General features: G+C 41.2%; 1 protein-coding gene across 1 annotated transcript in view; it reads right to left on the reverse strand.

The window, feature by feature from the left end:
• The window catches only part of LOC142214592 (one cut domain family member 2-like), a 97,336-nt gene that overhangs the window by 69,379 nt on the left and 11,421 nt on the right, over positions 1-16,536 (reverse strand). The gene's annotated exons all lie outside the window — the stretch shown is intronic.

A 16,536-nucleotide genomic window follows, 5' to 3' on the forward strand; every position in this document is an offset into this window, starting at 1 on the left:
GCCACATCTTAATATCTTTATATAAATGTATTATTCAGTCAACGCTGTACCAGTTATCTGTGCTTTTGTTCTGCTTTTTATCCCTACACTAATATTTACTGAACAATTATATGAGTGTCAAAAAAGATCTAGATTGTAAAGGTGATAGTAAAGAAAACAGCCATACTCGGTGTGTTATAATGTTTACACTATGTCTATAATTCCCTGAGCTCCAGAAAATCCTTTCAGTTGAATGGACATATACAGTGTAAGTTTCCATGAAACCACAAAGAAAAGAATGCTTTTGATTTCACATGTGAGGAATGAAAATGGCTCTAAGTGATACATCTAACATTGTGTATCGAAAATGCAAATGAAATGATGGGAACGGAGTCCCACTGGGTAGCCAGTGGTATGGAAGATATGCTCGAAGGTTAATATGCTTTCTGGAAATATGGTTAAACTTTCTACCAAGGGAATTACTAGAAAAGACAGTTCAAGGTTACGGAAAAATAGTAGAGGCATGGGGAGTGAAGGAGGCTAGTGCTATGAAGACCAGTAAAATTAGCCCCGGATACCTTTATACTATTGAGGAGTAGATTTTGCTGCATTTAAGGGACATGACAACATCTCTTTTTTTGTTTGTATATGTCAATATAGCTGTTTCTAAAATAACAACAATATTTCTATATTCAGCGTACAATTCCCTACAGTATACAGTCCTAACAGAGGTTAAACATATGCACTATGTTAGGACAGTAAATAATGTTAGGAAAGAAGTGTTTAGTCAGGAATTCAGGAATCTACTGGCCATCATTAGCCATGTGGGTCTATATCATGTCATAAAACACATCAAAATCAGTTGTTAAATGCAACGATAAACAAATATATTCACAATCAATACAAATAATCCTTTTGGGATTTAGTCCTATACAAAGGACACAAGGTCATACATTGATATAAGAGAAGGGGTGATTTCATCTTCAGTAAAGATTTCTCTCTTTATAGCACGTACTACTGGATATATTAACTACGCCATCTAAAGCTGTTGTTTGGAAAAAGCTGCGATGAATTGTTTACATAAAATTGTGAAATGGTGAAATTAATTAAAAATTTATATATATTGAAAATATAGATTTTTTTCAAAATAAACTATCATTTAAAATCTGGGAGATTAAGGCTAATGGCCCACCTAGTGAAACGCAGCAAAAAAAAAAACGCTGCAGATTTGCTTCTGCATTTTTCATTGCATTTCCTTTGAGTTTTTTCCTTTGCGGGCTTTCTACCCCTATTATACCTATATGGAAAATGCCAGTGTTTCCAGAGGTATAATTGATATGGTGCGATTTAAAAAAATGCAGGCTTTTTTTTTTTTTAAATGCAGAATTTCCATTGCAGATTTTTTTCTGCAATGCATTTGCATTAAAAGGGAACATTTCTACAATAGCTATCAGCTACATAGCATTATAAGTTGTGTATAACCGCTCATTATTGATGAAGAAGATACTACTTGTATATATTATTGGAAAACACATACTTTATTCACAAGGGCAAACCAAATTAACCACATGAGGACCGCCGTACGTAAATTTACGGCCTCATGTGCTGGTACCTAAAGACCGGACTATTGCCGAAATACGTCCGGCCTTTAGGTACCTTTCTGGCGGGGGGAGGGGTGCGGGGGGGACAGGGGTTAGGTGTTACTAACACCTAACCGCTTCCTCCATAACGTCCAGTCGGAACTGAGTCCGACTGGACGTGTTAACCCTTTCGATCGCGCCGTCAAATATCGCGGCGCGATCGAAAGGGATCCGCCGACAAGTTAACCAGATCGGCACCCCCCGCGGCGAGATCGGGGGGTGCCGATGTCAGTAGAAGGTAGTCTGGGGTCTGGCCAGTGACCCCAGACTACCGGAGCCCCCACATACCTGGTGATCCTGCCAGGCGGTGGAGGAAGTGAGCGATGTGTCTCACTTCCTCTGCAGCTTACAGGACACGAGCAGGCTCATGTCCTGCTCGTGTCCTGTCTGCTACTGTGTAGAATCAGCTGATGCTTTCATCAAAGCATCAACTGATTCAAGTGTCCTAAAGGGACACATGAAAAAGTTAAAAAAAAGTTAAAAAAGAATAAATAAAGTGTATGAAAAAAGTAATAAAGTTCTAAAGTCCAAAAATCCCTTTTTTCTATACAAAATGAATTATATAAAAAAAAGCACTAAAAATTAAAAAAAGCAATGCATATTTGGTACCGCCGCGTCCGTAACAACCTGTACAATAAAACTGAAATAATATTTAATGTACACGGTGAACGTCGGAAAAAAAAAACGGAAAAAACTCGCCGGAAATAATGATTTTTTGCCATCTCATCCTACAAAATATGCTATAAAAAGTGATCAAAAAGTCATATTCACCCCACAACAGTGCCAATAAAAAGCGCACATTTTCCCGCAAAAAATAAGCCCTCAACCAACACTGTCAACCGAAAAATAAAAATGTTACGCCTCTCAGAAGATGGCGATGCAAAAATCACTGATTTATGTCCCCAAATGTGTTTTTGTTCTGCAGACTTAGTATCGCATAAAAAAATAACATAAATGAGGTATCGCCGTAACCGTACCGACCCGCAGAATAAAGGACACATGTTACTTATGCTGTACGCTGCATGGCGAAAAATTTAAAATGTAAAACTCAATGCAGGATTGATTTTTTTTTTTTTTTATCCAGCAAGAAAGAGTTAATAAAATGTAATCAGTAAGTTGTAGGCACCCAAAGATGGTGCCATTACAAAATGCATCTCATCCTGCAAACAACAAGCCCTTATATGGCCATGTCACCAGAAAAATAAAGAAAATATAGCATCTAGCAATGTCAAGGCAAAACCCCCCAAAAATCGCCAAATTATTAGAACACAACTGGCTGCGGCAGATAGGGAATATATAAGCTGTGCGAGCGAATATCAGGGGACACCTCAGATTTACAGCTTATGAGCGAAAAAACACCAGAAGTGACCCCCAAAGTGACCCCCAGAGTGACTCCCCCAATCATAGGAGCTACTGGGACATAGTAGGGAATTTGGTGTCTGCAATGTTCTCCGCACAGCTTATATATTCCCTCTTCGCCATCCGCTGTGCAGTCACGTCCGGATACTAATACTCACTACACCCCCTGATAAATTCTTTGAGGGGTGCAGTTTTCAAAATGGGGTCACTCCTTTGGGGAATCCACTTTTCTGGTACCTTACAGGCTCTACAAACATGACATGGCATCCAGATACCAAACATCAAAATCTGTACTCCAAAAGCCGCATCGCGCTCCTTCGCTTCTGCCCCCTGCTGTGCGCCCAAACTGCAGTTTATGACACATGTATGACACATGTATGACACTGGTGTACCCGTTATATCGGACGTAATGTCATATGTGAGTATAAACTGATATTAGGGCACAGCTGGACGCAAAAGGGAAGAAGGGTTATTGAGTTTTTGGAGCACAGACGGTTTGGTTTTTGGATGCCATGACACTTTTGTAGATCTGAAACGCCAGTAAAGTGGAATCCCCTGATATGAGACCTTATTTTGGAAACTACACCCCTGAAGGATTTCTCCAGGGGTACAGAGAGCATTTTTAACCCCCAAGTGTTGCTATAACTTATTATCCATAAATGAATACGAAGCTGATTGTGAAAGGTGAAAATGACCATTTTTCCAGGAATACGTCATTTCAGTGCGTAATATGTTGTGCCCGCCTTGTATCAGAGATGAACGCTCTAAAAGCTGTTGTGCCCGGGATACCCGCTTACCAGTTTTTAGAGTGTCTCTGCTGACATAAGTTGGGCACAACATATCGGGCACTAAAATGGCGAATCTCTGGAAATTTTTCATTTTTAACTTCTCATTATCAGCTGTGATTTCATTTCTGGAAACTAAATAAATGCAACACTCAGGGGTTAAAAATGCTCGCTACACCACTTGATAAATCCCATGAGTGGGCTAGTGTCCAAAATGGGGTGACATGTCTGCGGATTCCACTTTATTGGCAATTCAGGGGCTTTGCAAAAGTGGCATGGTGTCCTAAAACCAAACTGTGCTCCAAAAACCAAAATAGCGCTCCTTCCCTTCTGTGCCCGGCTGTGCCCAAACAGCCATTTATACCCACATATGGCATTAAGTCCGTTATCCGGGGTACACCAGTGTCATACATGTGGGCATACACCGCTATTTGGGTACCCAGCAGGGCGCAGATGTGAAGGAGCAATATGTGCTTTTGGAGTGCAGATTTATATTCTTTGTTTTTGGACACCACATCACATTTGCAGAGGCCCTAAAATTGTCCCTACAAAATGGGGTCACTTCTTGGTGAATTCCAGTTTACTGTCACCTGTGTAGTTTCTAAAATGGGGTCACAATGGGGGGTTTCCATTGTATTGATACTTTAGGGGCTCAGCTAATGCGACATGGCACCTGAGAACTATTCCAGCCACATCTGCTTTCTAAAAGCCAAATAACGCTCTTTCCATTCTGAGCCCCACCGTATACCCATACAGCAGATTATGGCCACATATGGGGTATTGCCGTGTTAAGAAGAAATTGTGTAACAAACTCTGGGGGGCTTTTAATTCTTCAGCTACTTGCAAAATTAAAAATATGGCGCTAAATGGACGATTAATTGGAAAAAAAAGTAATTTTTCATTTTTACGTCCCATTGTTAATAAAATCTGTGAATCAGCTGTGAGGCCAAAATGCTCACCAAACCCCTAGATAAATTCTATGAGGGGTGTAGTTTCCAAAATGGGGTCACTTTTAGGGGGTTTCCACTTTATTGGTACACTAGGGGCTCTGCAAATGCGACATGGCACCTGAAAAATATTCCAGCAGAATCTGCCCTTCAAAAGCCAAATAGCGCTCTTTCCATTCTGAGCCCCGCCATGTTCCCATACAGTAGATTATGACCACATATGGGGCATTTCTGTGTTCAGGAGAAATTGTGTAACGAACTTTAGGGAGCTTTTTTTCCTTTATCCTCTTGTGAAAATGAAAAATTTGGGGCTAAATTGACAGTTTGTTGGAAAAAAAGTAAATTTTCATTTTCATGTCCCAATGTTAATAAAATCTGTGAAACAGCTGTAGGGTCAAAATGCTCACTCTACCCTTTGATATGTTTTGTGGGGGGTGTAGTTTCCAAAATGGGGTCACTTTTAGGGGGTTTCCACTGTATTGGTACTCTAGGGGCTCTGCTAATGCGACATGGCACCTAAAAATTATTCCAGCAAAATCTGCCATCCAAAAGCAAAATAGCGCTCCTTCCATTCTGAGCCCCGCCATGTTCCCATACAGCATAATATGGCCACATATGGGGTATTGCCGTGTTCAGGATAAATTGTTTAACAAACTTTGGGGGGCTTTTACTCCTTTAACCCCTTGTGAAAATGAAAACTTTGGGGATAAAGTGACATTTTAGTAATTTTTCTTTTACACATTCCAATGTTAGTAAAATCTGTGAAACAACTGTACGGTCTAAATGCTCACTATACCCCTTGATGAATTCCGTGAGGGGTGTAGATTCTAAAATGGGGTCACTTTTGGGGGGTTTCCATTGTTTTGGTACGCTAAGGGCTCTGCAAATGTGACATGGTGCCTGAAAATTATTCCAGCAAAATATGCTGTTCAAACACCCAGTGTCACTCCTTCCCTTTCGTGCACTGCCGTGTGCCCAAAAATCAGTTTACACCCACATGTGGGGTATTTCTGTGCACGGGAGAAATTGCATAACAAAATGTGAGATGCATTTTCTCCTTTAACCCTTTGTGAATGTGTTAATTTTAGGTCTAAATGAATGTATTAGTGAAAAAAAATGAAATGTCTAAATTTGACCTCCATATTATTTTTATTCTTATGAAATGCTTAAAGGGTTAACAAACATCCCAAATGCTGTTTTGAATAATTTGAGGGGTGTAGTTTTGAAAATGGGGTGATTTATGGGGGTTTCTATTATATAGGCCTTTATAATTCCTTTCAGAACTGAAGTGGTCCCTAAAAAATTAGTTTGAGGAATTTTCTTGTAAATCTGGAAAATTGCTGTTACACTTGTAAGCCTTGTAACATCCAAAATGAATTAAAAGACGATCAAAAGATGATGCCGATATAAAGCAGAGATATGGGAGATAATATTTATTCATGTATTTGGATGGTATGACTATCTGCCTGAAAAGCAGAGAATTTCACATTTTGAAAATTGCAATTTTTTCCAAATTTCCATCAAATTTGCTAGTTTTTTTATAAATAAATACAAAAATATTGATTAGTGTTTACCACTAACATGAAGTATAATGTGTTACGAAAAAACAATTTCAAAATCACTTGTGTAAGTTAAAGCGTCTCAAAGTTATTGCCATTTAAAGTGACACATGTCAGTTTTGAAAAAAGAGGCCCGGTCCTTAATGTACTTCTGGGCCTGGTCCTTAACCGGTTAAGAATAGTTTAGTTACAGGTCGCCCAGTGCAGAAAATATAAAAATTATGTATTAGTTTTCCCATCATTCAAAAATGAGGTTAGAAATTATAATGAAAAGTTATTATGTAAATAGAAATGAAAAAGTAAAAAACATTTTTGAGAGTGGAGGTCCATGGAATGTAGCAGTTCCTTCATAGAAAAGCTGAGAAAGTAAAGCGTTCATTAAGGCCCAGTGGACTGAGACTGTCCAGTTTTTCAACAAAAAAAACCTCAATAAGTTAACAACAAAATGATTGTGAAATCTGAACAATAATCTTTTCATGTCAAGGTAATGTTGTACTGTCTTAATCCCCAACTCATAAGATATAAAGTGTATAAGGAAGAACTCAACATCCAAATAAGGGTGTATGGAGCAATGTGGATTCCGTGGAGCCTGGAGGCAGCAGCATCTTTAGTATTTCTGATATACAAAGGTAAACTTGACACATACGGAGATAAAAATTGGTCAACATAATTGCTAATGCCTTGGATTGGACAGTCACTACCAAAGATTATAGGTCTACTAGAAATAGGGCAGCAATTTTTGTGTACTTTTAGCAAGGCGTAGAACCTTTCCAAGATAGGAGATGAATTGAAAACTAATTTATATTCATCTTCAGTAATGAATCAGTCAATCTCTATTGCAATATTTCATTTCATTCAGCTAAATACATCTTTATTAGATAGGATTCCAACACCTCATAGGTGTCAATGTCCTTTAACAATCTCATGACCATCATAGTAGTCCTGTTCATAATAACAACATTACCACCATTGTCAGAGGACATACAGACTATTTCATCATAATTACTCAGCTCCTCAAGTGCTCTTCTCTGACGATAAGGGAGATTTTGAGAACGATTATTATTATTATTATTATTATTATTATTATTAATAATAATAATAATAATAATAATAATAATAATAATAATAATAATAATCTACCTTAATTTAGCTACCAGCACTGGTAACAAAGACCTCTATATTGTGATATTGTGAAAAAAGAGGGGTTTCAAATTGAAGAAGGGAGCACAGAATTTTCCTCTTCCTGTTTCGTTTTCATCCATTAATTCTTGCAGAGATACTAATGCTGCAAGTTCTTTTCTCTGACAGATTCAGAGATCTCAGTAGGGGGTAGAATGATGTTTGTATAATGCCAATTTATGGGCAAATAAGTTTACATCTTTTATCTATTTAAAGGAATTAGAGGATGAGGTTGGAGTAGAAGAAAAATCTTTCTGAAGTACCTCCAATTGTGCAGGACTCAAGACGGTGTCTGACAAATTAATTATTTGTAATGTATTATGCTATTGTTTACCCTGTTTCCTTCTGAGTGGGATACCACTGTCCTAAAAAGCATTGTTTATAGGGGTGGCTAAATTGGTTGTCCAATATAATGACCTTGGCTGTCCGTGATGTAGAACCTTGTAAATCTGCTGTTAGATTAAGAAAATCTGTAGAAGGTACTACAGAAGATAAAAATCATGGCTGAGACCTAGTTGTACCAGATGTAAAAGGAAAAGGGTTTTTTGTATGTGCCACAGTTACCTGCTTGAATTCCTAATGGAGGTAGAGCTAAAGATATTATTATACTGGATAATTTTGGAGGCAGAATTTTTGTTTTTAGAAGGACCTGCATCTAAGGAAACATTTATATTAACAGACAAATTGTCAGTTCCTAAGTTGTCAGACTTAATGTAATTAGAACTTGCTCTTTTTCTTCTGACTTTGAAGCCAATATTTATTCATTTACATTAATTTGACATGAATGGGAATTTGTTTGTTTTTTTGCCAAAAGGTAACTATGAATTGTCTATCCCCAGATAGGTCATCAATATGTGATATGTCGGGGTTCAACCCACACAGATCATCTGTTCTAGCAGCCTCCACATGACAGAAGCAGGCAGTAAATGGTGGTTCCATTGACTTGCAACACTACTCCTTGCAACACTACTCCTATTACTTAAATAGGGGCAATGCTGCCTGTTCTGCCTGTCCACTAGCAGCCACCGGCACCTGATGATTTATCCTGTGCATAGGGCATCAGTATGAAAATTTGATTTGAAGCCATAAAACCCCTTTAACCCTTTTAAAACACTGGATATACTGGCAATAATGCTTACTATTATATCCAATGCCGTCTGCCTGCTCACTAAAATCTTGCAAATATGTGTAGTGCTCCATGGCTGTGTCATTCCCCATACAGTAGTGTGCATGAACCGGGCTTTGGGCTAATGGCGCATGCATGGTACTATAGATGACCATCTTGGCAAAATACTCTGTAACGCCAGATAGTCAGCATGTGTAAGATTTCAGTGAAGGAGCCATAGTGTAGGCCAGGGGTCCTCAAACTGCGGCCCGCGGGCCACATGCGGCCCGCCAAGCACTTCTGTCCGGCCCCGCCGACAACGCCGACAGGCATCCATTTATAATGAAGCTCCTGGGGAGCTCGGGCCAGGCCATGGAGCGCACTTCACTTTACCTATTGGAGGGCACCGTTCCCGATGTCTGTGCGAACTGCTCTGCCTCCAGTGTCCGTCTGTGTCCTCCTGTCACCTCGCTTGTATGCGATGTAAGGAGGATACCAGAGGCAGAGCAGGTCGCACAGACATCGGGAGCAGTGCCTCCTGTATCCTCCTTACATCGCATACAAGCGATGTGGCAGGAGGACACAGACGGACACCGGAGGCAGCACAGGTCGCACAGACATCAGGAGCGGTGCCCTCCAATAGTTAAAGTGAAGCGCGCTGTCTCCATGGCCTGGCCCAATATAGTCAACTGTGCCCCTCCGTCACTTCGTCAGTCAGGTCACTCTAACAACGTGACCTGACCTGACGCAGCCCAAATTACAGTAAGCAAAGCCACTACCGTACTACAGTTTGCTGTGCCGCTCAGCAGTCGTATCACTGGTCAGGTTTAGTGCCTACTGCCTGCCTGGACAGACCCTACCTGTGCCCCCTGAAGTAAGCAGTAGAATATCTTACTGTAGGATAATAACACCTCAGGGGGCGTTCACACTTGTGCTCGGTGTCTGGTGTATGCATTCCATCGGGTTTCCATCTTCAGTCCCAGTGAAACTGGACAGGGGACGGAAACCCGGCAGTCACCTTTAAAACCCATTCAATTGAATGGGTTTGTAAAGGTGACCACCAGTGTCCGCCTGTGGCCTGTCTGCGGGGAAACCGTTTTTTTTTTTTACCCGGACACAAAGTCCTGCATGTCTGACTTTCTGTCCGGCTAAAAAAAATGGACACTGGTGGTCACCTTTACAAACCCATTCAATTGAATGGGTTTTAAAGGTGACTGCCAGGTTTCCGTCCCCTGTCCAGTTTCGCTGGGACTGAAGATGGAAACCCAACAGAATACATACACCAGACACCGAGCACAAGTGTGAACGCCCCCTGAGATTGAAAATTGAGTGTCCTCCTCCACCCCATGGTTGCATTCATCTCCATTTTTTCTCAATAACACATAAGAATAGCCTTAAAGGGGCTCTATCAGCAAAATCATGCTGATAGAGCCCCACATATGCGTGCATAGCTTTAAAAAGGCTATTCAGGCACCGTAAATGTTATATTAAACTACCCCCCCCCCCCCCCCGTTTTAAAATAATAACCTAAAAAAGAATGTACTCTACTTACCGAACGTGCACCCTGGGCAGGCATTCTGGGTGTGTCTTCATCTTCATCCCCGCTTCTTCTTCCTCCGATGTCCTCCGGTCCTGTCTTCCTCCAGCGCTCGCGAAAGGACAGTGATAGCCGGGGCGCATGCGCAGTAGCTGTAGTAGAAGCCGCATGCTGCTGCGCATGTGCCCAGGCCGTTTTTTCATATCAGTGTCCGCGAGCGAGCGCTGGAAGAAGACGGGACCGGAGGACATCGGAGGAAGAAGAGGCGGGGATGAAGATGAAGACACACCCTGAATGCCCGCCCAGCGTGCACGATCCGTAAGTAGAGCACATTCTTTTTTAGGTTATTTTTTTAAAACGGGGGGTAGTTTAATATAACATTACCGATGCCTGAATAACCTTTTTAAAGGCTATGCACGCATATGTGGGGCTCTATCAGCATGATTTTGCTGATAGAGCCCCTTTAAGAAAGACATCTAAAGATAAAGAGAATAGCCTTTCTTAAAGCTATTCCTACGTGTTATCGAAAAAAAAAATGTGATTTTAATGGTAGAATCCCTTTAAACTATATTTCAGCTCTCCAATGGTCCGAGGGACAGTGAACTGGCCCACTATTTAAAAAGTTTGAGGACCCCTGGTGTAGGCTATTAGCAGGAAGTTATTGGATGACCCCCAAAAAAAGTTCCTCAGGTGGGCCTTAGGCCCTTCAGTCCAACACTGGTAGATCATATTAGATAATGTTTAGTCACATGAATAGGCAACCTGAAATAAACAAGGAAACAAATCGATAAGGTCACAACTAGTTTTGACCTTAAAAGGGTTGTCCAGTTTCAAACCAGTATTAAGAGACAAATGTTATTGTTTGTACTTTCTGTATCAATTCCTCATAGTTTTCTTGATCTCTGCCTGCTGTCATTCTTTGTTTACTTCTTGGTGGATACAAATCCGTCCATGGTCATGTGATGGACACAGGTGCACAGCTCTTTACCAGGCAGATGTCCAATTACTGTGCTGTGACTATAACGAGCAGCACCTGTGTCCATCACATGACCATGGACTGATTTCTATCCACTGGCAGTAAGGAGAATGAATGACAGCAAGCAGAGATCTAGAAAACTGTGAGGAATTAATACAGAAACTATATTGGAAAATTGCAGAACTTTTCATTAAACAGTAACATTTGTCTCTTAGGGCCGGTTCACATTAGCGCTTGGCTTCAGTCCGGAAGGAGTCTGCATGAGGACCCCCCGAACGGAATACCAACGCTAATGCAAGCGCTGTGCAGTTAAGCACACGGACCCCATAGGCTATAATGGGATTTGTGTGCTTGTCACGCACTGCCCGCACAAGATTCGTGCGGACAGTGCACTGCAAGCACACGGACCCCATTATAGTCTATGAGGTCCGTGTGCTTAACTGTCCAGCGCTTGCAGTTGCGCTGGTATTCTGTTTGGGGGGTCATTAGTGTATGACGGAAGTCATACACTAATGTGAACCGGCCCTTAAAGGGATTATCCTGTTTCTAATATTGGTGACCTATCATTAGCTGCTGAATTACACTTCATTTATATACACTTGAAGTTGAGCTAATATTGTGCAAGTAAATGTATACATACTAGTGCCAGTAGGGTACTTGCCTTGTAGACAGTCCATGCAGAAATGGCCCGATGCTGAATTTTTTCTCCTGCTTTCTGACATTGATCCACTGCATTTTTCAGCAGCCGCCACTAGGGGGAGCACAGTATAAGTAGATCTTTACAGATTCCATTGAGTCCAAAGCAGTTGGCCTTATGTTGCAGAAAAGATGCTTTTCTGTTAATGATTTTGCTGCAGTTTATGAGACAAAAACAAGGAGTGGATATAGCAGAAAAGTGTAAGTGTAAGTGCTACTTTTTATTTCCCATTCGTTTTCAAGCCACTCTTCACTTTGGCTCAAAAAATGGAGCAAAATCTGCAGCAAAATAAAGCAACTTTTCTGCAACATGGAGCCTTCACATATTTTTGCCATACAGAGTCACAACTTAGGACACACCCATCTCTTGATAGACCGCTCCCCTTTTCTGCAAAAGTAGGAAAAGTGTTTAAAACACTTAATGAATGTGGTGCACAGATTGTTAGACAGTTTTTGGTGCAAATTACACTAGAATTCTGGTGCATTTTGCTTAATAAATCTTCCCCAAGTTGTTCAGAATGAGCAACTGAGAATGAGAATGAGGTGAGGCAGAGAGTGAGTTTTTTATTTAGCCAAATTTCTTGACTTAATAAAAACATCACTGGGAGGAGCATGACCTAAAGTAAATTGAGTAAGAAGTGCCTACATACAGTTTTGATACCCCAAGCCTTCTTAAGCTTGCAATAGGCAGTATACTCCAAGAAATAGGAAAAATGTATGGGTAACTTTCCTAAAACCCCAGGACTACCAATATTTGTCCCTGTCCCTTACCCTGGACGCATATGTTCTATGGGATTCTTCCAATATGCTACATGCCCTGCATCTCTTTCACAGGAAGGATCGGTGCATGCCAGTGCAAATTTACCCAGCCCCGTCCCTCTTACTCTCCAGCCAGCTGCTCCCTCGGACCTCAGCCCACCATGGCTAGGCACTGCTACATCCAAATGCTCAATAATCAATGGCCTCTACAGTCATTTCTCAGGCCCCCTTCACTGCAGACACTCTAAAATTCATAAGAACAGCAGCAGCACCTTGCCCATGCACCCACAGCAACTTTTTAAGTTTGTACATACTATAACATACTACTCATGCTACAGAATGAGAGCCCGTAATGGACTATTTCTTCATCTTTTTCGGTGTGGCCTGCTGGGGGAGCAGTATATCAACCAGGGACTGAAAAAGACTTGACAGGCTGATCAGAAGGGCCAGCTCTGTCCTAGGGAGCCCCCTGGACCCAGTACAGGTGGTGGGTGACAGAAGGATACTGTCTGTGGTGACCTCCATGCCGGAGAACAAATCCCACCCCATGTATGAAACCTTGATGGCACTTGGCAGCACTGAAAATGACCGTCTGCTTCACCCCAAGTGTGAGAAGGAGCGCTATCGCAAGTCCTTCCTTCCAACTGCGACCAGGCTGTATAATCTACATCAGACCAAGCGAAGATCACTCCGCACAGAGAACTAATGATTATGACTTTCTTCTTCTGTTCCTTAGCTTCTATGGACTCCTAGTATATCTTCTCTTCTCAGCATATGTGTGCCTACGTCTGTATTATATTACTGTGTATTATCCTGTACCTGTATTACTATGCTGCTGTAACATACTGAAATTTCCCCACTGTGGGACTATTAAAGGATTATCTTATCTAACTTTGAGTCTGCTATGCCCCATCCTCCACTGGAGGACTGGTGGTCCCTCTTTACTAAGCAGGACTTTAAGGCACTAATAGCAGAAGGTATCGAGATCAGAAAGTCTGAATTTGCTGCTATTTGACATGAGTGACATGCGTTAGTGGCTCATTGGGTGGAGAAATTAGATTACAATACAGCCTGGAAAATAACCCACCATCTCCACTCTCAACACACATGAAGACCAATGCCATCTGGGAGTTCAACGACATGTAGAAGCACATGATAATAGTGATAGGAGGCACAAAACTACTGTCTGTGGGGTCCTTGAGGCACAGAGTATGGGGAATGTCATCACACTCCTTCAGAACATTTTGATATACTCCTGAGCCGTCCCAACAAAGAACCTATTAGAATGGATCAAGTTCACAGGGCATAAGGGATTAATCTCCATCATATAAGTAATATAATCTGTTGTATTATTATCACTTGAAGAAGGAAGTAATGGGCAAGGCCCACCAGGTCCACCATATTGATTACTAGAGAGCCCCAATCCAACTATATTTGGACCTGTCTTGCTTCACTCTTCAGCAAAGGAGAATACTCTGTCCCCTTCTGTGCTATGAGAACGTAACATTCCATATTGATGGGGGTTTGCCTTCAGTCCTACTGCAAAAAAGATGGCAGATCAGCCATTCTTCCACAACCTGAAAATTTTAAAGAGCCGGATTTGACCTGCACGTTCCAAATTGGTTGTTTTATAACAATACCGAACAAAAGGCGATTTGTCTCTGATGAACTAAGATGGCTACTGCCACATTTATTGCAGAAGAAAATACAGAAGAGACGTGTCTTCTGGATCACTGTGACATTCTAGCACCACCTGTCATCAGCTGTCAGCCTCTCAGCTGACAGACAGTGGTAGGTGAACGCCTTACAGTGCTGATGTCATATACACTATATAAGGTGCATATTTAGGATGGAGTGAGAAAGGATATCTGTGCTGCTGTCACGAGCCTGATAGCAGTATTCCTGCACGAATATAGACAATGGACAGTAAACCCATTCAATGACAATAATCTATTTTTGTCTAAGTCTGTTGTCCTATAGATCAGTTTCATGAGTCTATAGAGTGTTTAAACAGTCATTCCTGTTAGTGAAAAATCCTTTGTTAAGGGTTTTTATTTTATTTTTTTTTGGGGGGGGGCAAGGTTTTAATTTTTTTTTCATTAAATACATAGAAACTTCTGTTCTAACAGCAAAATGCTGATTTTACCTGCACTAATCTAAAAACAACCTCTGTTACTTAACCCCTTCCCGCCGATGGCATTTTTTGATTTTCGTTTTTGACTCCCCTCCTTCTAAACCCCATAACTTTTTTATTTCTCCGCTCCCAGAGTCATATGAGGTCTTAATTTTTGCGGGACAATTTTTTCTTCATGATGCCACCATTAATTATTCTATATAATGTACTGGGAAGCAGGAAAAAAATTCAGAATGGGGTGTATTTGAAGAAAAAATGCATTTCTGCGACTTTCTTACGGGCTTTGGTTTTACGGCGTTCACTGTGCAGTCAAAATGACATGTCCCCTATATTCTGTGTTTCGGTACGGTTCCAGGGATACCAAATTTATATGGTTTTATTTAAATTTTGACCCCTAAAAAAAATTCCAAAACGGTGTTAAAAAATTTTTTTTCTAAAAGTCGCCATATTCCGACGGCCGTAACTTTTTTATACATAGGTGTACGGAGATGCATAGGGCGTCTTTTTTTGCGGAGCCGGGTGTACTTTTTAGTTCTACCATTTTCAGGAAATGTTATTGCTTTGATCACTTTTTATTCAAATTTTTATCAGAATTAAAACAGTGAAAAAACGGCGGTTTGGCACTTTTGACTATTTTTCCTGCTACGGCGTTTACCGAACAGGAAAAATATTTTTATAGATTTGTAGAGTGGGCGATTTCGGACGCGGGGATACCTAACATGTATATGTTTCACAGTTTTTAACTACTTTTATATTTGTTCTAGGGAAAGGGGGGTGATTTGAACTTAATAACTTAATACTTTTTATATTTTTTTATATTTTTTTTACTTTTTTTTTTTTTGCATTTATTAGACCCCCTAGGGGTGTTGAACCCCAGGGGGTCTGATCACTAATGCAATGCATTACAATGCTAATGCATTGCAATGCATTGCAAAAAATCATCATCTCTTTTGCAGGCTGTATACACCAGCCTGCAAAAGAGACAATTTGCAGACCGGCTGGGAGCCTTTAACAAGGCTCCCGGCTGTCATGGCAATGTGACGTCGGCCCTGGAGCATGCTCCAGGAGCCGGCGATGCCTGCCAAAATGGCGGCGCCCATGCGCCGCCGGGAAAATGGCGCCTCCGGCGCCTTTGACAGCAGCGCCGGAGGGGTTAATGCCTCCGATCGGTCCGGGGACCGATCAGAGGCATTAGAGCCGGTTGTCTACTGCTTAAAGCAGTAGACACCCGGCGGCTACGACGGCCGCCCGGCTCCCGGGCGGTCGCCATAGTTACAGACCCGACACGCGCCGTACTATTACGGCGCATGTCGGGAAGGGGTTAACTCCTTCCCACTGGTGGTATTTTTCGAATTTTGTTTTTGACTCCCTGCCATCCAAACCCCATACGTTTTTTAATTTATTTATTCACAGAGCCATATGAGGGCCTAATATTCCCAGGACAAATTATTCTTTATATTGGTACCATTTAATATTCTGGAAGCTGGAAAAAAGTTCAGAATGGGTTAGAACTGGAGAAAAAGTGCATTTGTGAGACTTTCTATGGGCTCTATTTTTACACTGTTCAGTGTGCAGCCACATTGTCACCTGGTATTTTATGCTTCGATACGATACCAGCGATACTAAATTTATATAGGTTTATTTACATTTTAGCTCCATAACAAAAATCCAAAACATTGCAAAAAAAATAAAAAAAATGTTCTTAAAGTTGCCATGTTGTGACACTTTTTATATTTCATTGTAATTAGGGCCCCTTCACACGGAGTATATGCTCACTGATTCTGAACGTGTAACGTTCCGAATCAGCGGCGTTAAAACAGATCCCATTGCTTTCTATGGGAGCCGGGCATACGTGCGCTCCCCATAGAAATGAATGGGCTG

Source organism: Leptodactylus fuscus, chromosome 1, assembly GCF_031893055.1.
Source record: "Leptodactylus fuscus isolate aLepFus1 chromosome 1, aLepFus1.hap2, whole genome shotgun sequence".
In the NCBI taxonomy this organism is placed as follows: domain Eukaryota; kingdom Metazoa; phylum Chordata; class Amphibia; order Anura; family Leptodactylidae; genus Leptodactylus; species Leptodactylus fuscus.